The sequence below is a fragment of the Sus scrofa genome, chromosome 18, assembly GCF_000003025.6.
Source record: "Sus scrofa isolate TJ Tabasco breed Duroc chromosome 18, Sscrofa11.1, whole genome shotgun sequence".
Classification (NCBI taxonomy): Eukaryota; Metazoa; Chordata; class Mammalia; order Artiodactyla; family Suidae; genus Sus; species Sus scrofa.
The window spans coordinates 23,096,795-23,123,936 of NC_010460.4; the positions used below are offsets into that span (position 1 = coordinate 23,096,795).

Here is a 27,142-nt window from a genome sequence, read left to right on the forward strand (position 1 = left end):
TAATGACAGAAAAATATATGTCTATATTTAGAAAGGTCTTTTTAAATTTAAAAAAAATATTTTATAGAAGCACAGAAAAAGATTAAGCAGAATGAGGTCAAAAGGTAGAGATGGTCCAAAGATGATGAGATTATGGGTGATTATTTCTGTGTTCAGACTTTACACTACTTTTCAAAGTTTCTTGAAAAACCATGTACTATTTTTGAGTCAAAAAGAGTAGGAATTGTAGAAATGCTAAATTTGCTAAAGATGTCAAATCCCACAGAAAACAAAGGGAGTCACTGGCCAAGAAGAAAGTCACTGGTGCCTCTCAAGGGAGAGTGTGGAGTTCTGGATGTGGAACAGGAGCCATGCACTTAGCGGAAGCTCGGAGAAGTGTGGGAGGGAATTGGCGCAGACAGTGGAGGGGCTCTGTGCACTACAAGCCCTGCACACACTTAACTATTACAATTGACAGCAAAGGAAGGGGTGCGGATGTAATCAGACCTGGAGGAGAAAACAGCATTCAACAAAGGTTTTTTAAAAAAATAAAGAACATTTAAGGGTGCGTGTCATATAATAGGCTGGAGCAAAGTCCTAGAAGAGAAAGCATCAAGGCAACAGGTGCTATGTATAAAACCTTCTCCTGTGTTCTCAGATATTATTAATAGTAATTGTATTTACTAAATTCAGTCAATTATTTAGTAGAGAAAAAATTGCATGTGTTTATAAATGAGGCATATTTCCTCTTTTAAAAAGAAACCTTTGCAAGTTTGGCTTTTTGCTCCAAAATTTCAAGTATGGACTTTTTTATCTTTCAATCTAAATGATCCTTTTGTTTTTCTTCATCTTTCTAAATAAATGAGACTTGAAATTTCTCAGTTTCTTGCATATGACCAAGATGTAGATTTTATAACTTGACTGATGAACCATCTTGCAAGGGTTGCCTTTCCCTTTCAATGTGGCTGTGATGTCTTGAAAGGTTAGTCAGTCAGCAGATACTTTACTGAAGTTCTCCACTTGACAAGCATAGTTCCAATCATATGTTGGAAATACACCGGTGGATGAGGCCAGTTGTCTTAACAGTCTATTGGAAATATGAATATTAAACAAAGAAGTGCAAATGTGATGAGGAACATAGGTTTCTATAATGTGAAATTCCCTGCACTTCGTTGTTGGGAATTGAACAAATAATATTTAAGCAGGTGTCTGAAGAGTGAATAGAAGTCATAGGCCAAGCTGGTAAAGAGTGTCAAGGTGAACTAAATATATAAAGGGCTTAAAGCAGAAGGAAACCCAAAGTATTGTCTCCTATAGAGAATTCTAGCAGGTTGGGAGTGGGTGAGATGAAGCCGAGTATAGGCAAAAGTGAGCCATGAAGTCTTATATACCATGGTAAGGATGCTGCATTTAAATGAAAAGGCAATAGGAGTCCCCTGGAAAGGTTGAAATTGGGGAGTAATATGTCAGATTATAATTTAAAAACATCATTCTGGCTGCAGTGAAGGTCAGAGTGTGGATGGGCAGTGGTGGCAAAGTTATTGTGAGAAGAATGTGATAATTTTCTAGGAGAAAGACAAGGATTGGGGTGTTGTTGGTGGGGATGGAGAGAATAGCATGGATTTCAGACAAATGTAGGAGATACAGTTGACGAAATTTGATTCAATGCTGTTCCGTGGTAATATAAGAGAAGCTATATAGAAAATTTCAAGTTGAAAGGGAAAAAACATGAAATTAATTTTTGTGATATATTTCATTTAACCCTATATCCAAATTTTATTGACATCTCAACACCTATCAATCTATAAAATATTTAGATATTTTATAGTCTTCAAAATCCAGAGTGAAATTTACAGTTATAAAACTTTCAGTTTAGACTAGCACACTACAGCAACATGTGGCTAGTAGCTAAAATTTTGGAGGAGGTTGTGAGTTCAGATCCTGACTCTGATGCTTGTCTTAGCATTTTTTTAATAATCTTCCACAAACTGGAAGACTACTCTGAACACCTCATGGCATCATTGTAATGATTACATTCAATAATGTACACAAAAGTGATTCCTTCAATAAAGGATAGTTTAATCTGAAAATCTCATAGTTGTCCATCTAGTCATTGTCTTTATGGTACTAAAATAAAGAGAAATTTATTCAATTCATGGATGAAAAATATTCTGGCCAGCTGATTGTTTTATAAAGATGGAAAGCAGAAACAACTAGCTGCATATTACAAATAAATTCTAATTTAGAATCACTAGCATGGATTGTATCCTTAGATAAAATGTAGGCAATAAACAAGTAGTGTGGTGAACCCTAAAACTATGTTTAAAGGCATTAATCAATCTGTTTCAGAAAAGGTGACCTACTGGGGCACAATGAATTGTGACATAACATCATTTCATGTTCTACAAGTTTTCACAGACAACTCTTTTAATGTGTATGAATGCATTAAATCTCTAGCAAACACTAAAGAAAATCCTTTTATCACTGATATCTTAATGTTTCTGTGAAATTATTTATTTTGGAAACTGAATTAAGACTTTTCTTTCTTTTGGTAGAGGTCACAAAGAATGCTCCGGTTGCTTTTGATCATGCCTACCTGGCTGATGAATTTAAAAAGTTAACACATCAAACCCATTTTCAAATGCTTTCTCCTTTTTAACTCTATGGGAATTTTTCCATGGACACATCATAGGAGAATTTTGCTCAAGGCAACTGATTAATCAATCACATGATTCTCTAAACAGCTTCTCTATCACAGACTGAAACTCTGTAGCTGGAGCAGCATAAGTGAACTGTGAGTTGCAAATTAGGGAGCTATCTGCTTTTGTCTCTAATCTATTTCAAATTGCAGGTGGTGATTTTTCAAAACACTGTTCCCATTAAGCTATTTCTCTACCTAACACACAGCAAGGACTCCTCATGGTTTTAGATTAAGACCATGGTCTCCAAGGTGGCTCCCATGGCCCTGCACAGTACACCCACCTCCCCGTATGCATTTTGCACCTTGTCCCTTACATGTCTGCTCCTCCTTCCTGCTCCTGATCCTACACTCCTTGCTCTCAGCAATTCAGGCACAACGGCCTTCTGTGGTTCATCGGTAATATGAACCTCCTGCCACAGCCTTTTCTTAGCTGGTTCCCTCTGTTTGGAATGATCTCTTTCTATTCATCACCCGTTGCCTTTTATTAAATTTTTCATTTTGTTACAATTCTAGTTATCGCATGCAGTTTTAAGAAATAATACAGACAAATTCTGTGAATCCTTTAATCAGTTTCCCGATGGTACCATCTTACAAAACTGTGATTGAACATCGCAACCAGGATACTGACATCAGTTCAGTCAAGATCCAGAACGTTTTCATCACTACAAAGAGCCCTAATGTTGGTCTTTTACAACCCTATTATCTTCGTTCCGGCACCCTCACCCTCTCCTAACTTCTGGCAACTACTATCTGTTTTCAATTTCTGTAATTTGTGATTCAAGTATGTTATATAAAACATCAAATATATGATCCATTGAGGTTGCTTTTTTCACTCAGCGTATTTCTCTGGAGATTCATCCAGGTTATTCTAATGCGTCCATAGTCTAACTCCTTTTATCAGTGTATCAGTTTCTTTACCCATTCACCCACTGAGGACATCGAAAGGTTTCCATTTTGTACTGTTACAGATAGAGCTGCTATAAACATCTGGAAACCTCTTTTTGTGTGAACGTAAATCTTCATTTATCTGGGATAATTGTCCAAAAGTATAATTGCTGGGTCCCATGGTAGTTGCATGTTAAGGTGTTTTCTTTTGTTGTTTTTTAACCTGGCAAACAGTTTCAGAGTGGCTGTGCTATTCTTTGTAACAACCAGGAACAGAGCAGTGATCTAGTTTCTCTGGATCCTCACCGGCATTTGGTCTTGTCACTCTTCTTTTTGAGAGAATTTCACAAATTCTCTCAGCTTTCTTTCATATGAGAATGTGTTGATTTCTTCTTCATTTATGCCTGCTTTCACTGGGCATAGAATTCTGGATTGACTTATCTTTTCTTTGAGCACTTGAGAAATATCATGCCACTTCTTCTGGCTTCTATGGTGTCTGATAAAGACTCTGCTCTTATTTGAATTGTTTTTGCTCTATAGGTAAGGTGTCATTTTTTCCTGGCTGCATTCAAGATTTTCCTTTGCCTTTAGATTTCAAAAGTTCGGTTATGATGTGTCTTGGCAAGGGTTTCCTTGCGTTGGGTTTTTCTATTTTGGGTTCACATAACTTCTGGAATCTGTAAGTTTATGCTTCTTGCCAAATTTAGAAGCTTTCATTCATTATTTCTTCTAGGACTTTTCTAGCCCTGACATCTTGCCTTTCTCCTTACTGTACTCTAAAGACATGACTATCAGGTATTTTGTTAAGAGTCCCACAGGTTTCAAGGTTTGGTTCACTTTTTTTGATATGCATTTCTGTCTTTCATACTGTGTAATTATCTATTTTTCTAACTTCCACTTCATTAACCTTTCCTTTCTTCCCTCTATTCCGCTGTTAAGCCAATTACTAGCTTATAATTTCAGTTATATTTTCTCATTCTAAAGTTGCCATTGGGTGCTATTTTATATATTCTATTTCTTTGTTGAATATTTCTATTTCTTTGATGAAGTTTTGTTTATATTTTATTTGTTTAAAGCATGCTGGTAAATACATGTTAAAGCATTTTTTCTCATGGATATTTGAAAACTGTTTTCGGAGAATTCTAACATCTCTCTCAAAATTACCTGCTTCTACTGATTGTCTTTTTTATTCAGTTTGAGGACTTTCTGGTTCTTGGCATGACTAGTGATTTTTAACTGAAATATGGACATTGTCCTACTGTCTTCTTATTTAACCAAAACTCTGCATCTTATTTAAATGTTTTTCCTTCAGAAATCACCCCAGAATGAGGGAAGGGAGGGGCACCACCTCATTGCTGCCAAATACAGGTAGAAATTAGATGAGGTACAAGGGTGAGAGTGTGGTGATACAAGCTGTCTTTACTGACATCACAGCAGATGTGAACTAATAATCTGTGGGTCATTGTAAAAGTTCTGTCCTCCATTCAGCTCCCCATGTGATTTCTACTGACACCATTGGGAGTAGGGTTGGGCACTTATTACAACCATGGGAAAGTCCTATATTTCTCTTTGATTTTTTTCTGACACCAACTTGGCAGGTGTTTTGGGGCACTTTTTCAGACTCTTGAGGATATAAGTCTCCCCTTAGCCTTTGTCAGCACGGATGGAGGCACAGCTATAGTGTGGTATTTCACTAGCATAGAATGATTACTGTCTAAAACTCTTCCATCTTGCTGCTTTTTCCCTTTTCCTCCGTTTGTTTATTTATTTATTTTTAATTTTTTGGCTAGAGAGATTGGGCTCTTGCTGGAGTTTTTTGTCTATACTTATTGGTGTTTCTGGGTTACCAGATTCTCATCTCTAAGTCTAGGACTTTCAAGGTAGAAAGAAAACCCAGGAAACTTACTCCATTGTCATTTCTTGGGCCTTGTGGTTCCCAGCCTCACTGCTTTCTTTTCTATACCTCTCAGAGCCTTCTGATGTTTCTTTTATGTATCTAGGAATTTTAGTTGTACTTAGTATGAATAATAGGGAAAGAATATGTCTACTCCATTTTCCCAGGAACAGTAGTGACTCTTGGCTTTGTAAAATATCCTTTGTTCTTTAAATTTTATTTTATTTTTATTTTTTATTTTTTTATCTTTCCAGGGCCACACCCGCCGCACATGGAGGTTCCCAGGCCAGGGGTCCAATCAGAGCTGTAGCCACTGGCCTACACCACAGCCACAGCAACGTGAGATCCGAGCTGTGTCTGTGACTTACACCACAGCTCATGGCAACGCCAGATCCTCAACCCACTGAGTGAGGCCAGAGATCGAAGCTACATCCTCATGGATGCTAGTCAGGTTGCTTAACTGCTGAGCCACGATGGGAGCTCCTGTTCTTTAGATTTTAGCTTAACATTCCTTCTTCTGGGTAACATTCTTTTACTTCCCATAGGACCTAAGCCAATTGACTATTAGAGGCTCCTACAGAAATATGCATTTCCCTTCTTCTTAGCATGTGTTTATAACAGAAATTTTAAGTGAATTTCATTACTTGATTAATGTGCCTCCTTAATTAGACTTTAAAGGTCATGTGTGTCGTGATTATGGCTATATTTTAGTTATTATTTTATTTGAAGTGCCTAGTATACTACCTGACATTAATAGTAGATGCTCAATAATCTTTGTAGAATGAGTAAGGCAGTGCAATAAAGTAGAAGGGGCTTCAGTTTTGCTGTTTGATTTTGCCGTTAGATTTTCTTTGCTAGAAGTGTAATCTTTATAAGACTTTGTTGTTCTTTACTTTCTGTTTTCTCCCATGTTGATATTAAGTGATATAACATGTAAGATTCTTTACCCAATTCATTGCATGACATGATGACTTTCAATTTCCAATAGCTATTATTTCTATTTTTCTGCTTTCTCTCTTTCCTAGGAAACTGCAGCCTTGCTTTTGTCTGTTTGTTTCACATTTTTTTTTCCTGTTTTTGGTGATAAACACAGTGCCCAGGACATGATGGAAAGTGAATAATTATTGCATGGAATTAAACTATTATGTTTATTTTTACGTAATGGGACTTATATGAGGTTTCTGATATCAGGAAAATGTAAACGAAAAGAATAAAAATTTAGAGAGGGAAAGAGATTTTTTTAAAAGTGAAAAGCTGTTTTGTCAATGATTCACCCTTGAACTAGAACAACAGGCTGAAAATAGTAAATACATTTCAAGGAAAGAGTACAAATATTTCTTCTATAATAAATGCCACAGAAAGTTACAACAAGTCCATTTGGAAACATAAAAAGAATATTAACTCTGTTTAGGGGCCAAAGAGTCCTCTGACAAAGTAGATAAAATAATTTTTGCCAAATGGAATCAATTATATCTCTTAGAGTCAGGAAAGGGAACAAGGAAAAGTAAACTTCAAAATATACACTTGACAGTGGTCATGGGAGAGAAAGAGGAAGAAGAGGGGTTTACAGCCTTTTGCTGACTTTTTCTTCTGCAGATCAGGTCTGTGTCCCGGGCTTGCAGCACTGCCCACAGAATGACAGTAAAGAGGTTATCCTTGAGGTGTGGGGTACCTATTGAATTTTGAACAGTATGATATACACAGGAGGGCAGAGGGCTCCATCTCCTGAGAAAGCTATAATTTGCAGTTGTAAGAAAGGAAGAGAAAATCACAAAGAAATCCAGAACGTCTCTGTTCAGATGTGAGTAAGAATGGGAAAATGCTGGGACAGTTAACCACTAGCGAATGTGTATAAATGATGGCAAGTATTTATCGAACAGGGATAATGTGCTTGGCACTGTTCTATGAGCTTTATATGTATTAAATCATTTAACCTATTATGATTGGTATTTATATCATGATATTCATGTCAAGATAGAGAAGTTACAACATTCTTGTAGGTTTATTGATAACATTAGTCTTCCCAGGTTAGAAGTAGAGAGATGTATGTTTGAGATGGGAGGAGAGATACTTTACACCCCAAGGCTATGCTTTCTGTTATGGGTAGAACTGGCCCCCAGCCCAACCCCCTAATTCACATGTTGAAGTCTTAATCTCCAGTATCTCAAAATGTGACCATATTTGGAAATAGGTTATTGTAGATGTAATAAGTCAAGATGAGGTCACACTGGCGTTGGATAGAACCTAATTTCTGTTGTTTAAGCCTAGTTTGTTTTAGCATTCTAGTAAACTAATGCACTTTCCCTGGAGCACTGACCTTTATAATTTGGAAGGTTACGTATCCTTTTGAAAATATAAATAGAACGATGGAAGCCACCTCTCTAAGAATGCAAATAACCACAATGTCATATACACTTTTAAGAGTTCACAGATGCTCTGCAGTCCATCTACAGATCCCACCCCAGCCTAGGTCAGAGTGGGAATCTTTGTCCTAGAGTCTGTATGACCTTACCTGGTCCTTTTTTTAGTTGATGCCTCCTGAATACATGGCCCTGCACTGAACATTTCCCGTTAAAAGAACCACTCTTTACCATGTGACCACACCTTACAGCCACAGAAGGCAATTCTGCTCTTAAGAGCTGGTCCTGTGGAGCTGTGACTCACATCAGTGTCCAACTTAGAACCACTGGGGGCCTTACCACAGTCCCCTGCTAAAACATGCAGCTGCTTTTCTATATCCCTTTTCTTGTTTTAAAGTAAAACAATCTTTCTCTTGGAATTGCTACATGTAATTGATAGGGCACAGAGAGAAACAGGTAGAGTGAGCTGCTGCTGTTATGGCCTGCTTTAGGGAAAGAACTTGAGTTCAAAAGGACTACCTCTATTTATATGTAAAACTCCAAATGTCATTTTGGGAGTGTGAGGTAAAAAAGCAAAACAGGAGACTGAGGAAGTGGTTCCTGAAAGGATAGATGGGCTCTTGCAGAGGATGTGAGAGGGAGCCAAAAACTCACTTTGCTTCCTTCACACCCTACTTGGCACTGCAAGTGTTTGCGCATATTCTGGATCTCGCATAGTATGTTCTGCAGGCATGAGCCTGAAGGAAAATGAAGAGAAACGGAAGAACCACCTGCCTACATCTTTCTGTGTGTTTGTAGCTGTGTCTTGCTGTCTAGGGGTTGGCTTTCTCCTCCTGCTCAAAGACCTGTCTCTGTTATTGTGGTGAAAACTCTGTGAAACTCAGTCTGTCTCCTGTTGTCATTTTTTAGCCACAGATAGAATTACCCTCGCCATGGCTTCACGTTACCCTCGAGGAATGCCTTTTACCTGTATTTATATGATTTTCTCTGTTGTGGGCTTTGAGGAAGAGACACTTTGTCTTGATATTGCCACTGCCTCTCATATATCAACTCACAAGAGTGAGCCTGTGTTGTTCGGCTGTTATTATTATCTTCAAGTAAACAGTAAACACAGTCTGGCAGATAATCTGGTCTGCACGTGGAATGAGAGTTCAGAAAGCCCAGTTTCTCCTAACGGTTGCAGCCGCAGGATGGAGGGACCATCATTTGGGATTCCTCCTCTCACGCTGCTGTTCCCTGGCACTGGCCTCTATGTGTGGGATGATCAATTACTTGTGCCTGTGGAAATCCTGCTCACTTTTAACCATCGAAGTCATATGCCGCCTCCTGGAAGCCTTTGCAGACCTCTCGACCGTATGGGGTTTTGACGGTTTATGATTTTCCTTAGGTCATAATATTATACTCAAAGCGAATCTGTCTGCCCATGCGATCATAAGGTCCTGAGGACATGCCTAGCCTTACTCATTTTGTAGTTTCCCTGAGTACTTCACACAGGGTGCTCACAACATAGTGGTTTTTGTTTTTTTGTGTGTTTTTTTTTTCCCTGAAGATTTTAAACCCTTGGCTCTGCCACTTAGTCTTTCTACATTAATCAGAATTTGGGTTGACTTTTGAATTTGAGGTAGAACATCCTTTGGCAGATGCAAACTTGAAGAATGTAGGTCAAGGGACATAAAAAGGAGATGCTAGTCAATATCATTTACTGAGATCTTGTGTGCAGTGCAAATGCAGGGGGGATTTATAAGACATGAAAATAAGCAGTAGAGGAGGAAGTTGAAATGAGGACATTTAGAATAAGTTAAAGATTGTAAGATATTTAGATTTATATAGCCATTTGCTCTCAAGGAACTTAAAGGAATTACAGTAATCTAGGCACAGGTCAATCTGTGGCTCTAAATTTTGTATCACCAGAAACAACAGAATGCCTGAAATCAAATAAGAATTCAGTGATTTGTGGGATGAAGATGTGAAGTACTTGGAGCTGTGGAAGAAAGCACTGATTAAAGACCAGTGCATTGCAAAAGGATGGTAGAGAGAACCAAGACTTGTTTTTAGATTTAAGCCTTACTTAATTTAAGGAAGGAAGATATACAGCGGAGAGAGGTGGAAACCAGTGGTGCAAGGTAATCAGATTATACATCTTCCTGGTGAAAAGATGGCTATGATATTGTATAAATGCAAATCATTAGTCCCTGGCTGTAATCTGCTTAGTTACAGAAGCAGCAGCACCCCTCCCTCCTCAAAACTTGAGTTTTAGATATGCTATAATCCAACAAAGTTGAACTTTTTATAGTAAGAACAATTAAAATGAGGTCTCCCTCTTAATAATATAATAGAGTGTTGCTAACTATAGCCTCAGTGCTTTGCAGCACATGTATGGAACTTAATCAGACTGCATAACTTTGTTTTAAGACGTGCTCCCAGACTGCCTTAAATCAAGATAGCCATTCCTTCTGTTAAGTCTCTCACTTGAAAAAAGAAACACTCTGAATAATTCATAATGAGTAACCCTAAAAAGAAGACTTACAGCGTTCTTTTTCTCTGGATATAATGCAGAGTGGATATAAAGGTGGGTACAAGAAGATGTATAAATTGACAGAAAATTATAGTGAGAGAGAAGAAAGGAAACAGCCCAACTTCCAATCATTTGTTTAGTGTATATCTATAAAAAACCAACCAGGTGTTAGTAAATAGCCCTATGATGGGAAACACATTGGTACATTAGGGAATGGTAAGGGCAATTAGGCACGGAGCAATTAGAGACGGGAGAAGAGGATAGTAGGAGATAAGATTGAAAGGTGGCCAGGACCAGATCAGGAGCAGGTCAGCAGTTTGGGTTTCATTCCAAGTGAGATGCCTAGACCCTGGAAGCTTCCGAGCAGAGAGTTGACATGACCTTATGTACTTTTCACAAGCGTTGTCTGCCTGCTCCATGGAGAATGAAGTGCGGAAGGGCAGACATAGAAGCAAGCTGACTAGTGGGGAGGCTATTGCACTTGTTAAGGTGAGAGTTAATGATGAAATACAAGGATGGTAGCAGGGGAGATAGCAAACGTGACTGGACTTAGGAAATGATTTGATAAATATAAATTGACAAGACTTGATAGATTTATCATAGGGGAAATAGAGAATTAAAAGATGACTTCTGGGTGTCTGGACCTAGCAACTGAGTCAGAGAAGACTAGAAGAGCCTCCAGGCAGGCTCTGGAGGGGTGATTAAGGCTGCTGCTTTGGGCAGATGCCTAAGAGATACCCAGTGGATATGCTGAATGAGCTCGTGGATGTACAAGCCTGGGATTCAGGGGGAGGTCAGGGCTAGATGCATACATTTGGTAGTCATTAGCTGAGAGATGGAATTTCCATGCAGGGTCTAGATAAGGCCACATGGAAGAGTGTTGATAGAGGAGAAAATGGAGCCCTGGCTTGCGTTTTTAGTATTTATACTAGAATATTCCAGCATTTAGAGGGAGAAAGAGGAAAAGAAGCAAGCCTGAGAAGAGGCTGCTGAAGAAGTGGAAAAATTACCTTGGTAGATGTCAAAAATAAAAACACATCCAATGATGCTGGCAGGTTGAGAAAGATGAAACTGGAGAAGTGACCACTGGGCAGGGCAAGATGGAGGTGCTTACAGATGGACTGAAGTGTGTTGAGCAGATAGTAAGAAGTGAGGAAATGGAAATAGCAACTTCAACTTCTTTTAGCTATAAAAGGAGAAGTGGGTAGAGATAGGGAACATTCATAATAGGAAGGAAGGTGGAATTTAAGGGTGTGGATGCAGGCAGAGGTTGACTTGATATTGAAAATAAGAAATTGTTATCTTCAGATGACAATAAGAAATGGAAAGCAATTATCCTTTTTTTCAAAAGCATCCATCACTATATTTGCTGTTTGCTGACATGTTAGATCACAGAGGAATGAAAGCAGCATTAGGGCTTGTAAATACCCACTTGGTGTAAATTTGTTTCCGTGTTGCATGGTCATACACAAGTTATTTAAACCAGTCGTTTTAGTTTTTAGAAAAGCTTTCTAGTCAATACCGTGCAGAAAAGTACATAATACAAGAACATTTAAAATGTTTTAAATTGCTATTGGGCATTAATGTGAAAGATAATTATGCCTTGATTACTATCTTCTGTCCCCCATGTCTCCCTAGAAGTACAAAAAAATACAGTAGTAGAACATTCAGTGGTAACAGGTGATTCTACAAAGGGTTATTCTTCTGATCTGGTCTGTATAAGGCATAAATAAACAAACAAAAAGCAGCTTGCTCTAGTCAGTCTCTTCAGAATGTAATATTCAGAATTTTAATGCTGTTTGCTTCTGCTTTGCTAACAGCGACCAGCAATTTAGCTATTCTATGACCATTTAAATATATAAAATAATTGTCAGAGGATCAGTATTTTAAGATCTCAGTGCCCTCTTAATGAAATAGTATGAATATATTTTCTTCTAATTTTGGTACTGTGGTAAAATACATATAACATGAAATTTACCATGCTAACCAATTTTAAATGAACAGTTCAATGGTGTTAAACACACTCATATTGTTGTGCAACCATCACCACCATCCACATCCAGAACTCTTTTCATAAAAATATGGACTATTTCCAGAATCTGTATGAAGTCGCTGAGCAGGTGTCATGCTAATCTTCTCCGTATTGTTCCAATTTTAGTATATGTGCTGCTGAGGTAAGCACTGATACACATTTTAATGAAAAACACTTATTTACATCAAGAGGAAAAAAATCACAGAGACTGTGACTCTGAAATACAAGCAAGATCTGTTTGATGATTATTATAAAAAATAAGGGCTTTGATCAATTCCATAACGTTCCATATCAGAGTATTGAGGCTTGGAAGGGGACTAAAACACCTTTTGACTCTACACTCAGAGGCAGAATACAGGGATAGGTTAACTGATCCAACATGACTATTGCTGTAGTTTCCTAATTTATCTGGTTGAAAATGAAACAAATGAAAAACAAAGAACTCAAATCCAGACTGAGTTCTTACTATATGCCAGGCACTATGCTAAACAACGTACAATGCATTGTCCAGTTTAATTCAAAAAGAATGCACTGAGGACATTTTCTTAATTTCATTTTAAAGATGGTAAAACTAATATTCAGAAATGGTGGTATAATAAACTACCCATGGTCTCGCAACCAAGAAGCTGTGAATGAAAGACGCAGCTCTGAGTTGGCTTGCCTGCATTACCCTTGCTCTTAACCTCTGTGATATGCTGTTTCTTTTGAAGTGATGGAAGACCACATCTGCCCCCAATATTTTCAATTTTTGGCATTAGGCAATCTCCCTAAGCACTTCCTGTTCTTATGAACACCCATCATTTTTGCTCGTGCAAACATTTTTATGCTGGACAATGTTGCCGCATCAAAGTTTTGAGTTGGGCGCTCATAATTATTTCTAAGTGTTTTATAAGCAAACATTTTCTCTATTGCTGTACTCAAGATTTGTGGTTTGGGGGAATGGGGAAAGATTTTGTCAATGTTCTTTGGTGCAGTTGCTCTGTATTCATGCTTGTAATATGCTGACTTCTGAAATGATGGCTTTGAAATTAGAACATCTCTTGAAATAAAACTGCTGTGCCAGAAGACACCATTTAGAATTCAATTTCAGCTCTGATGTACAATCATTCCTGCATCTACATTCTGATCCTAACACCTGTTATGCACTAAGAGATATATCTATTTCCAGAGTTTGCCCTAATGGAGCTTTTTTTTTTTTAATCATATACTGTTTAATCCAGGAAGCCCTTACATTTTTGTCAGCTGTCAGTGAGGGTTCTGCTTGTTTTATTTAGTCTTTATTTTGTGGGCTTTCTTCACACGGTGCTCCCATTCCTGTTATTTATTAGGGACTCTCTGCTGCCTTTGGTAAGAGCATGGTTTTGGAAGACATGTGACTCTTGTTTGATTCTGACTCCTTCACTTTTTGCCCATAATGCATAATTATGTTCATCTTTCGGGGAAATCATGGGGGGAGGGAGGAATTGGGAGGATGGGAATAATATACACTACTGTATAAAAGAGATAATTAACAAGAACCTACTGCATAGCACAGGGAAATCTACTCAATAGTTTGCAATAACCTATATGGGAAAAAGAATGGACATATTACATGTATAACTGGTTTACTTTGCTGTATACCTGAAACTAATACAACATTGAAAGTCAACCAGACTCCAATAAAATTTTAAAAAATAAAAAGTTAGCTTGCAAAAAAATCTCTAAGGTTACAGACATACTTTTAGTTTTACCCATGATCCAGTAGAGATATTTACAGTTGAGTGGAAATATATCTCATGTGTTTTGGGGGGAGCAGTAGAGGGGACTGGGAGAGGGCTTTCGTCTTACCCTAACCAATCTATGTGGTAAAAGAAGTTGGTCTGGGTGAGCTCCGGGTCCTCTCATGCTTGCTTCCCTCTCACATTCCTTCTCTTCTCTTCCCTGGGTTTCTTTGCCCACCATGCCTAACCAGCCAGAGACACCACCCCAAAGATCAGGTTAGATGCACAAGGGCAGAGGGGCAGGAGAGGAGAAGTAGAGAACTTTTCTCTTCCTTTTCCTCCTCTCCTTCCACACTGGATTCTGGGCTGCTAGAAAATGTATCTCAGCACTGAGGCCCTCAGGCAACTTCACTGTCTCAGAAGACATGCTAGCTTTCCCCTTCATGAGCAATCTTGTAAATTCTGAGAGTCTTTTTTTTTTTTTAATTTAAAAAAGTGTGGTATATACATACAATGGAGTACTATTTGGCCTTAAAAAAGAAAGGAATCCTGCAAAATGCTATCACATGGGTGAACCCTGAGGACATGATGCTAAAAGAAATAAACCCATCAAATAGAGACAAATACTGCATGCATCCCCCTGCATCAAGTATCCAAAGTAGTCAAATTCATAGAACCAAAGAGTGGAACGGTGGTCCCCAGGGGCCAGAGGGAGTAGGAAATGGGGAGTTACTGATCAATGGGCATAAGGTTTCAGTCATGCCAGATGAATAAGTCCTAGCGATCTGCTGCATGACATTGCACCTGTAGTCAGCAATGCTGTATTGTACATCGATAAATTTGTTAAGAGGCTAGATCTCATGTGTTCTTGCCACAATAAAACAAAATTTAAAAATAGCTGCTTTTCAAATCCAGATTTCCAGTGCAGAAGGCTGGATTGCACTTGGGTTATGCTCAAACTTCCAAAATGCATCTGCTTTCTCTAATCTGGCAATTTTTCATGGCCAGAACATAATTGAACTGTCTGGAGCTGAAGAGCTGAATTTCTGTGGCTTGGTGTACTCTTTTAGATTATGTCACCCATAAAAAAATAATTCTAAGTATCATAAACAAAACAGTCTTAAAATCAGGGCTATTGCTTAAATGAATCAACTTTGAATTCTTAAAAGATACATATTTCCCAGCCTATCATTTAGGAGATGAAATACTACTCTGAAGTTTGAGTCTCCTTTTCCCTCCTAACTTCCAATTATTTTCTGAAGTTTGTGCCAAATAAAATTCTTGATAAAGCAGAAAATATTTCCTCAACATGGACAATTCTCAATGTTTTCAGCTTCTAATTTTGTTGCCTCAATGTTAATTGTAATTTGTGTTTTCTGAGCCAGAATTGTTTCAAACGAGCACAAAAGTTGCCATTGTTTGGTGTCCTACAAAATGAGCACGCCTGAGTTGCAACTATTAAAAGCCTTACACAGGTTCAGTTTTGTTATTCCCCCTCTCGCCCCTGCAACTCCTGCCATCCCCCTCCCTCGACTTTCTTTTTTTTTTTTGAAATAATAACTATTATTTGATCAATTTACTTAAATCGGAAATGAGTGACTATTTGTCTTCTAGAAAGATGGTTGAATGTGTTTTTAAATTCTGAGTGCCACAACTAAATTTAGCCAAAGTGCACTGCTTTCTGAATCCTTCCAAAATGGAACACTGTGCTTCTGATTGTTGCTTTGGGAGTCTCATTAAGACTCTAAAAGGTCAAAGGAACATGGACTGGAGCAAAATACATTCATTTACAATACACACAGCGCAATCAAAATGTAGGACTCAGCCACATATATCATGTATTTCTACCAGGATGTTTGTAGAATACAGAATCCTGTTTTTATGGGTAGCTGAAGGGTCTAAATGGTTGCATTTATTCTATTAAATATCGGCAGTGTTGTTACTAGAGGAGAAATATTTCAGATTGCCAATTATTTGCTTCATAAACTAATTTCTGAACAGGGGGTGATGTTGGAATCATATATTTTTGCCATGAAATAAAAACACTATCCTCATAGGTTTAAACTTTCTTAAGAGATAGACATTTTTCATAACACCTCTGCTCCAACATACACTTTAAAAATTTCATGAGATGAAGAGAGACTGCAATGATGGTGGCCCCTGGAAAGATGCCCATGAAGGATGACATTGGATTTTGACAAGGAATATGTTGAGAGTACAAACTAACTTAGAACTCAGTTTTCCCAGAAGAGTCTGACCTAGCTTGAAATTCAGTTTTCTCGGGTACATTCCAGTAATTTGTTCTTGCTAGTAATAAGGAGATTATTTTTATGTGTATGTGGTGTTATCCCATAGAGGAATCAGTGGGAGCTGTTCTTTTAATTTGAACTCAGCCTTTAATGTCTTCCTTCCCTAACATCTTAAGAAGATGGCATAATTTTAAACACCTTGTTACTTGGTTTTTTACATTCTATATTTTATCTTTTATTTTCTTTGGTCTTTGAGTACCTCAAAAAATTAAAAGAATGTAACCTCAGAACTTTTCTGTGTCCATAATTGATTGCTATGTATTTTATTTTTATTTTTTATTTTTTAACTTTTTAATGACTTTTAAATGCTATGTATTTATTTTATTTTTATTTATTTTTTAACTTTCTAATTTTTTCCATGGTAGTTGGCTTACAGTGTTTTGTCATTTTTCTACTGTATAGCAAAGTGACCCAGTCTCATATATACATTCTTATTCTCACATTATCCTCCATCATGCTCCAGGATTGCGGTAGTATTTAATATTCTTATAAGGACTAAGAACTACCATAGTCCAGGCCCTGGTCAAGGTGCTAACAATTCAGCAATGAAATACAGATAAAAATCTCTGCCTATATAGGCCTTTCATTTTTGTATATATATATGTATATATATATATATATATATATATACATATATATATAAGTTTATCCTTTTCGCCCTCAACCTCCAACAAAAATTCCAAAAATTTTCACCAGTTTTAAAGATTGCATAACTTTTTAAAAGACTGTTTTTTATTATAGTTGATTTACAGTGTTCTTTAAATTTCTGCTGTACAGCAAAGTGACTCAGTCATACATATACACATACATTCTTTTTCTCACATTATCCTCCATCATGTTCCATCACAAGTGACTAGATAAAGTTCCCTGTGCTATACAGCAGGATCTCATTGCTTATCCACTCCAAATGCAACAGCTTGCATCTACTAACCCCACACTCCCAGTCCATCCCACTCACTCCCTCACCCCCTTAGCAACCACAACTTTTTGAAGAAATCATTATGAATTATTTCCAGTCTGAAGATACAGTGCTCATGGCACTCCTTGGAGGTGAGGACTAAATCAATGCTATTTAATGTTTTTCAGTGAACAAGATCAGTGTTTGTTTTTTGTTTTGTTTTTGTGTTTTTCTTTTTACAGCTGCACCTGTGGCATATGGAAATTCCCAGGCCAGGGGTGGAATTGGAGCTGCAGCTGCTGGCCTACACCACAGTCACGGCAACCCCAGATCTGAGCTACATCTGCAACCTACACTGCAGCTTCTGCCAACGCCAGATCCTTAACCCACTGACAAGGCCAGGCATTGAACCCACATCCTCACAGAGACAACGTCAGGTCCTTAACCTGCTGAGCTACAATGGGAACTCTGTGGATCAGTGTTTCTTAAACTATGTCCTTTGTACCACCAATGTAAGAATCCCTTCAAGTGGGAGTCATAGTCTAGATATCCACTTCATACCTCCTGATTTAGAATAACTGGTTGAGCCACAGGCACCTGCATTTTAAAGTAGCAGTCTAAATGATCCCTAAACGTGCTGAAGTCTAAGAATTAATGACTAATTTAGACAAAGAGCTGAAGCAAGTAGATCTTAAATTAGAAAATGACCGCAAGCAATTGGACAAAAAGGATGGACCTTGTGCATTCTCAGTGTATAAAATGGTGCAAAAAGGCAAAAAAAAGTTATTTTCCTGAGCAATTGGCACCAGAATACCTCCTAGAGAGATTGTTTCTTGTTAAGTAAAATATCTGATGTCTGCTTGGAGAGAAACCATAGATAGGCCTCTAAGAATAAATGTCACTGAGGCACAAACAGAAAACAAAACAGAAACAAGACTGTAGGTGTTGAAGAGGGAAGACTGAAAAGAATAAGAGAGGACCGCTGTTCATGGGAGAAGGCTGGCCACTGATGTAAATGGCCTAGCGGATGCCCAAGATTCAATCTTTAAGCATTTGTGTGGTTATGATATAAACTCTTTTTTTTTCTTCCCAAATATTCACTGATGGCTGCTATACACACAAAAGCCTGATGTGGGTGGTTTTCATGGGAATCAAATTAAATCAGTAGAGTTCTGTGTCAAGTGGAGTGGTGAGGATGAAGGAACAACTAGCCACTGGAAGGTGGACAGAAGATGAAGGATTAAGAAGGGAGAAATCAGAGCCAGAGAGCTGGGAGAAATGGCTGGAAATTGTCAGAAACTCAGAGGCAGACAATAATCTTCCCATTGAATGAGGAAGTGGGGAGTTCCAGCTAATCTTACACAGCTCTTGGGCGCTAGGATGACACGTGACCATTTGGCATTATGTTCAGTTACCCTTTTATGTGACTGTACCTTATCTTTTTTGACCAGGTTTTGAGTTTCTAGTTAGCAGGATATTCTTGTCTTTTTTATTATTAATCACTTTTCTGAGTGCTATAGTTTTCATACTGTAAGCTTCCACATATTTATTGAATTTTTTTGTGCTAGAGTGAAAAATGTAGAAGATTGTGAATGAAAAGTGTCCTAGATTTGTTATTCCCCTGCGGATCTTTTAAGTTTAGGGCCCTCAAGTCTTATAAACACTTTTAGAAAACAACTTGTTTATGCTTCTATTTCCAGAGTATATGAGTTATTTAATATTTACTGTTTCAGTAGAATGAAATGGTCATTTCCTTAAAATAACCTCTATAAACTATTTTTCTATATGAAAATACATGATAGTTTAATTTCCTAAAGTCACTCTAATTTCCCATATTGTAGACCTTATATGTGTTCTTAAAGCCTTATGATTGTTTTAACTTAGTGAATTAAAAATTTGTGGCTAAGCTCATTACATTTTTGATGCTGGAAGTACATTTATTTTCCTATGAGGATTCTAAATATTTAGAGTAATTATACTTGGCATCTAGAATTTTGTTGGAGGATGCATTAAAAAATACTACTTGGCACCTCTTACGGGTAAAGAAATCAAAACGTAAATAAGTTGGTAAGGCATAGAATGGCATTTTATCTTTGTAATTCTGGTCATAACTCTAACAGTAATTTCTGTGCTGTGAGAAATTCTCTTTAAATCTTTTTCATCCACTAGAGAGCTTTTCTGTTGACCTTACATATATTAGCTCCGTGTTTAAAAACAGACTTGAAAAGTTATAGTCATTCCTCAGTATCCCCAGTGGATTGGTTCTAGGACACCTAGAGATACCCAAATCCACAGATGCTCAAGTCCCTTATATAATAGTGTGCACTATCTCCATATAACTTATGCACATCTTCTTGGATACTTTAAATCATCCCTAGATTACTCATAATACCTACTGCAATGTAAATGCTATGTAAATAGTTGTAAATACAATGTAAATGCTATATAAATAGTTGCTGAGGATGCAGCAAATTTAAGTTTTGCTTTTTTTGAACTTTCTGGAATTTTACTTCCTGAAATATTAGTGATCTGTGTTTAGTTGAATCCGAAGATGTGGAACTCATGGATACCAAAGACTTATATGCACACAAGTCAGCAAGAATATATTTATGTTATGCTTTTATAACCAATCATCTTGTGTGGCAGGCAATATTATTTCCACTTTATGCACGAGTGTGTCAGGCAGCCTTTAAGAAAACCTCTAATGGGCCACAATTTCCTCTTGATTATTTGAGTGTGGGCTGACTCAAATAGTGACTCATTTCTAAAGAACAGAATATGGCAAAAGTGATAGGATGTCCCTTTCAAGATTAGGTTACCAAGAAAAGGTAGTTGTCATTTTCCATTTCCTTTATCTCTCTCTACTAGGCTTGCTCTGAAGGAAAGCAGCTGCTGCGTTGTGAGCTGCCCTATGGAGAGGTCCATGTATTAAGGAACTGATATCTCCAGTCAGTGGCCAATGAGGACCTGAAAGCTGCCAATAGCCAAGTAAGTGGTTTGGAAGTATACCCACTGGAACCTTGATATAACTACACCTACATTTTGGTTATAGCCTTGTGAGACAACCTGAGCCAGAGACACCCAGCAAAGCTGTGTTTGGATTCCTGACACAGAGGAAATATAATAAATATTCATTTTTAAGCTGCTATATTTTTGGGTAAGTTGCTGTCTTAGTCCATTTAGGTATAACATAATACCATTCAGGTATAACATAATATTACAAACTGGGTAGCTTCTAAACAGCAAAACTTTTTTGCTCACTGTTCTGGAAGCTGGGGATTCTAAGATTTAGGTGCCAGATTTGGAGTCTGGTGAGACTCATTTCCTGGTTCATAAGGTACCTTCTTACTGTCTTCACATGGTGAAAGTTTCAAGAGAGCTCTCTGGGGTCTCCTTCATAAGGGCACTAAACCCGCTCATAAGAATTCTGCCCTTATGACCTAATCTCCCTCCAAAGACCCCACTTCCTCATATTGTCACTGTTGGAGGGTTAGGAATTCAACATACGGATTTTGGGAAGACCCATTTAGACGACAGCATTTGTTATACAGCAAGAGATAATACATGAGCAAATTGAATCCCAGAAAGGTCATAAGATTTGAGCAAGGTATCAAAGGTAAAGAGTTGAAAACTCAAGGGTTTTCCAATCACTTGGTCAGAGAAGGTCTCTGAGAGGGTGGCATTGAACAGATACCTATATGAACTGAGCCATATGAACATCTGGGGAATAAATGTGCAGGCAGAGAGACAGGCAAGGGCAAATGCTAGGTTATGACAACACTCAGACAGCATCAAGAGCAATGTGGATAGAGAGGAACAAACTAGAGAAAGATGTAAGGGATGAGGTCAAAGAGAGGCAGAGGCCAGATTATGAAGAGCTTCTAAGCCACGGTAAGGATTTTGTTCTAATTCTAGTGGGAAAACATTAGGGCTTTTCTTTTTTTTTTTTTTCCTATTTACAGCCACAGCTGGGGCATATGGAAGTTCCCAGGCTAGGGGTTGAATCGGAGCTGCAGCTGTGGCCTACACCACAGCAAGAACAACACTGATTCAAGCCTCATCTGAGACTTATGCCACAGTTTATGGCAACGCTGGATCCTGAACCCACTGAGCGACGCCAGGGATCAAACCTGCATCCTCACAGAGACCATGTTGGGTCCTTAACCCACTGAGCTACAATGGGAACTATGACATCAGGATATTTTAGATAAGTGATATTATTTAATGCACTTTTTTAAATGTGTGGAGAATGGAAAGAGAAAAAACAGGAGTAAAGACCCAAAAGATTTATTGAGGTTGGTAACTCGCCTGGATGAGTGGTAATATAGCTTGGACTGGAGAGATAGGAGTGGAAGTGGGAATAAGTGGTGGACTGAGTGCTTGGAAATTGAAGTAGTTTTCATTTCTAGTTGCTTCTCTTGACATTTTGTCAAAGAGAAAGCATTTTTGGAAGAGAGGTTTAATTGTGACCAAAGTACAATCTAGTTTTTTGATCACTAGAATTTAATGGTTTTGAAATTATGGCTATGCTCTGTTTTAACCAAATTAGATGAGGAGTCTTCATTCAAGGCGCTCAGACATTAGAGAAGACTTGGATTCAGGAATATCGAAAGGCATAATACAGGTTTGGCATTTTCCTTAGATTTTAAGCAGATGACCATAGTGTTGGAAAGAGCCAATACTTATTTCTTTGCTTTTGCCCTATGCAACCTGAAGTTAGTTTTTGTTTTCCTCTCATCCTTTTGACCAGTTTCCTTGGGAGATCTCCGAGAACTCTCCTAGCATTTCATATTTTAGCATTTTATTTTCATATTTTATAATTGTTCTTTTTCTAAGAGAGAGATATATGTATATATATAATATGTTGACACACAAACACATATGGGGAGAGACAGCACAATTTATATTTGATTTTGTTGTGTATGAGAAAACACATTCATAAATAATATGCAGAGATAGTCTAAGTTTGGATGTTGGTTGAGATCCCCAGGGAGATGAACTCTGGTCCTTTCCTTTTGAAATGTCCTATTCCTGCCCATCAGCATTAACCTCCCATTTTCAAAGGTCTTTCTTTCTTTACATCTCTCCCACTAGGGGGCCTAGAGTTGAACACACACTTCAGGAGAGCTCTTTGTATACTTGTCTTATTCATAAGCTTTGTACTGAAGAAAAAAAAAAAAAAAAAAAAAGGTAAAAGCTCATCTGGTAATTTGAATCTTTTCATCTTGAAGAAGTTATATAGTGAAAGTTCAATAAGTGACACTGAAATATGTCTTCCTTTTAAGAAGTGTAACCACCTTTTTCAGATTTCAGAAATAAGGTCTAATATGCATTCACATAAATCATAAGAAACATTCATCTGTCTATAGGATGTGATTCACATTTAAAGTAAAACATTCTGGAGTTCCCATCATGGTTCAGTGGAAATGAATCTGACTAGCATCCATGAGGATGCAGGTTCGATTCCAGGCCTTCCTCAGGGGGTTAAGGATCGATCCTGCATTGCTGTGAGCTATGGCGTAGGGTGCAGATGTGGCTTGGATCCCACATTGCTGTAGCTGTGGTGTAGGCTAGCAGCTACAGCTCCGATTTGACCCCTAGTCTGGGAACCTCCATATGCCACAGGTGCAGCCCTAAAAAGACCAAGAAAAAAAAAAAGTAAAACATCCTAAAAATCCAGAGATCAACTTCTTCAACAATGAATTCATGTAAACTATGGATTTTAAAATAAACACATTCTTGAGGAATGAAATAAATGCTATTTGATAAGTTTCTGATTACTTATAGAAGGCACTGTTTATGTTAAATTCTTTGTGTTAAGTGAAATAAGTCAGAGAAAGACAAATACTGTATGATATCACTGATATGTGAAATCTCCAAAATACAACTAATGAGTACAAGTGAAAAGAGGTAGACTCACAGATTTAGAGGACAAACTAGTGATTGCCAGTGAGGGGGGCAATACAGGGGTAGGGAAGTGAGAGGTACAAACTACTGGGTGTAAGATAGGCTCAAGGATGTATTGTACAAGGTGGGGAATAGAACCAATATTTTTTAATAACTGTAAATGGAAAGTTACCACTAAAATTATATAAATTTAAAAAATATAAAGTTTTAGCAGTGTTTTCCTAGCATTTTCCCAGCTAGGCCCTCTCACCCTATTCACCATTCTTCAATTATCTACTAAATTTAACCCCCACAAGTAAAGAAAGGTGCTACAGGAGGTTAGGAACCTACCTGTAGAACAGGCATTTCCCCCAGAAAATATGTTATTTTCCTTCTCTCGGATTTGGGAAACATTATCTCTTGATGGAAACTGGAATAATTTCAGCCTCAGAAGTGACCTTCAGAATTCCCAAATATCATAAATTTCCTCTTAAGTGTGGAGATATAATTTATAAGGTTATAGGGAATAAAAAAGGGCTAAACAGCCATTACATTGGGTGTTAATAAGTAAATGTACATTATTTGTGATTTTTCTCATTATACAAAAGCAAAGGTTTTTCCACTGTGTTAGCACAGTTAATTTATTACTTCCAAGCTAGTGCCTAAACTTCTGGAACACAAAGTTAATGGACTCTTGGAAACCCTCTCTGAATTGCCCAGAATCACTGGTGGTTCTTCTCACATGTCATCTTAAAATGTAGTATGTGTCCCAGATGCATTAAAACAAAGATGCATACTAAACTCCTCTGCATTCCCACTGGCACTAAGCAAAAAACTAAGAGTGGTTATAAATGATTCTTCAAGAGAAAACTCCAAAATTGAAAGCCCTGATTTATTTATTTATTTATTTATTTTTTGTCTTTTTGCCATTTCTTGGGCCACTCCCACAGCATATGGAGGTTCCCAGGCTAGGGGTCGAATTGGAGCTGTAGCTGCCATCCTACTCCAGAGCCACAGCAACGCAGGATCAGAGCCGCGTCTGCAACCTACACCACAGCTCGAGGCAATGCTGGATCCTTAACCCACTGAACAAGGACAGGGATCGAACCCACAACCTCATGGTTCCTAGTCAGATTTGTTAACCACTGCGCTACGATGGGAACTCCCCTGATTTAAAATAAACTTGGATGTCACCTAGCTTTGCCAACCAACTCTTTTAGACTGTAGATGACACATTTATTTATAGAGCTTTTTGGATTAAATGGAAGAAGGTTTAACGACTTGTATTTTAAACTAGCAATCAATGTCAACTCCATGAGTTTGATGACTGCTTATAAAATGATCTGTTTGCATCTGTTTTCTGTTGAAATAATTAAAATTGAAAGTGATAAGAATATGTTGATATTTAACACTACACTTGTTTTGGGTCATAGTCTAAGAGAAGACTATTTTTTGATCCAAAATTATAGCAAAGTCATTGAAAATAAACTAATTCGTGGCTTCTATATATCTTTCCATGATAGGAGAGTAATGGAAAAATTTGGTAGGTAATTTTAGCATTTTATGTTTTCTCATGTTGGAACTGAGCCTGGGGAGAAGCCAAATCATGATTGAAATGAAATCAAATTTGTAATTAAAAAAAAAAAACAACAACCCAGCACGTCCAAAGAATGAGGCAAGCCTAAGAATGGGGGGGTGGGGGTGGGAAATGAAGTCAGAAAGCTGGAGAAAAAAAGAAAGTTAGAATGCAGTTCAAGGAATTGGTTCAGTACAGAGATTTATTACTGAGGTCAACCATTTCCAGTTAGTGCCAGCATTATCCTTCAGTGATAGTGGACATCAAAGTACAAGTAGGGATTTATAGGAATTGTAAAAGCAAAACACAAACCTTCACTATCTCCACTTCTTACCCATAATGGCTGTAGTTCCTTCAGTATTTTTTTTCTTGGTATGGTGTTGCTAAAAAGTTGATTGACAGGATTCCCTGGCTCAGTCGTAGTCAATGCCTACTTTTCATATAGTCAATGCCTACTTTTTGTATAGTCACAAATACTAGAGTTTCCTAGTTCGGATGGTAAAGTTCATGGTCATGCTAGCAAAAACCCAACATGAGAAGGTACAGGAGTTTTAATCCTTTGTGGATTATTACTTTATTATTATTATTATTGTTAACCTACAAGGCCTGTTGAAACCCATATAGGATAAGAATATTTGTTTGATTATTCCTTCTTGGAGAGATTGTAAAATGTATGGGAAGAAATGAGATTATATTTCTGGAGAATTTTTTTTTTTTCTTTTTAGGGCCACACATGTGGCATATGGAAGTTCCCAGGCTAGGGGTTGTATAAGAGCAGAAGCCACTGGCCTATGCTGTAGCCACAGCAACAGCAAAGCCAGATCTGAGCTGCATCTGTGACCTACTCTGCAGCTTGAGGCAATATTAGATCTTTAACCCACTGAGCGAGGCTGGGGATCGATCTCACATCTTCATGGAGACTATGTCGAGTTTTTAACCCACTGAGCCACAATGGGTACTCCATAAATTTTTTTCAATTAGAGAAATTTGGTTCTTAAGTATTTAGAACATCAAAGATCCACAGACCATGAGAGTAAATTTAAGAAAATTGACATAAAATTAAATTACTTATCTCTATTTCATTAGAGTTTTTTGTTTGTTTGTTTTTGTTTTCCCCCGAGGTTCTATCTTGCTCTTTCGTTTGGAACATATTGCTTGACTCTGTGTTGGTTGGTGTCTATGCACTAAACAGTCATCTCTCCCAGTCTTGAAGGTGGGGTTTTGTGTAGGAGATGAGTCTCATCCTGAAGCCCTGCTCTGGCTCTTGTTTGCCTCTCAAACCTTTGTGATATTCCAAGTAGCCTATTTTATTTTTGGTGGCTCCCAGTAGTTGACGGCTTTGGTAGAACTGTCCCTGTCCCAAAGGGAAGGATCTCAGGCAGCATTTGGGATTCAGGCAGTTTGGAGACTAGACCCTCAGGCAGCAGCTTTTGAAATGGGCAGATACGTACAGTTCTGTGGGACCTCGGCTGAAGCCCCGCGGGCCGCCAGAGCCAGGTGATCCAGAAGCAGCTGCAGGAACTAGGGCGCTAGCCTGCACTTAAAAGCCCCGCTCCAGGAGACACAGGTGCTCAGAAGCACTGCGGCTGGAAGGTGTGAAAACCCAGCCCTTCCGCTGGGATGAGGCAAGGCTGAGGGTGTTGATGGCGCAAGGGCTGCCGGGAAGAGAGCGAGCGTAAGAGAGAGGAAGATGGCGCCCACCAGCCGGTGCGGGAAGAGAGCGCCAGCGACTTGCATGCTGGAGCCAGGCGGAGGGAGAGTGTATAGATGGTACCCGCAGGGAAAAAAGGGAAAACAGCCTAGTATTCAAAAAAAAAAAAAAAAGGATGGTGCCTGCAGCAGCAAAGGGAAAATGTGAAGACGGTGCCCCGCAGCCAGCAGGTCAAGATGTGTGCTGAATTAGATGCCTGCCCCCCGACCCCTCGTGCCAGCAGCTTTACCACAAGCTTCATTCACAGGAAGTCTGGGACCTCTCCATCGCTGCCTCTTCGCCGAGTCCCAGAGCAGGTGAGTCTGAACGTTCCAACTCTTTAAGGGCATTTCTCAGACGGCTTTAACCTTGTGGGTCTTGTGGACTCAAGTCCTAGAGGTTTTCAAATCTACATATTTTGGGGGCTTGACTGTCAGGGGCACGTCTTAAAAGCTGGGGGTCCCCAATATAGGGGCCAAACCTTACGTTCCTCAGGGAGAGACTCTGGGTTTTGAGTTCCCTGTTGATTGACTGCACTCCGCTCTGGCCCAGGTGGGGTTTATGGGGAGAAGTGTTCCAGCCGCCTCTACCTGTTTCCACGTGGGATTTACTGCTCTCATTCCCCTGATGCATAGCACTCCTCAGAGATTAGGTTTATTTCAGAGGAAGTTGCTTCACATTCAGCGGCATACTTGTGGGTCCGTGGACAGAGGTGAG

At 38.4% G+C, this 27,142-nt stretch overlaps 1 long non-coding RNA gene across 1 annotated transcript in view; it reads left to right on the plus strand.

Annotated features, from left to right (window-relative positions):
* LOC110257523 overlaps positions 1-22,747 on the plus strand; it is a 77,764-nt gene extending 55,017 nt beyond the window's left edge. The window contains exons 2-3 of the long non-coding RNA XR_002340279.1: positions 20,142-20,261; positions 21,823-22,747. This is a non-coding gene — a long non-coding RNA (uncharacterized LOC110257523). The remainder of the gene's footprint in view (positions 1-20,141; positions 20,262-21,822) is intronic.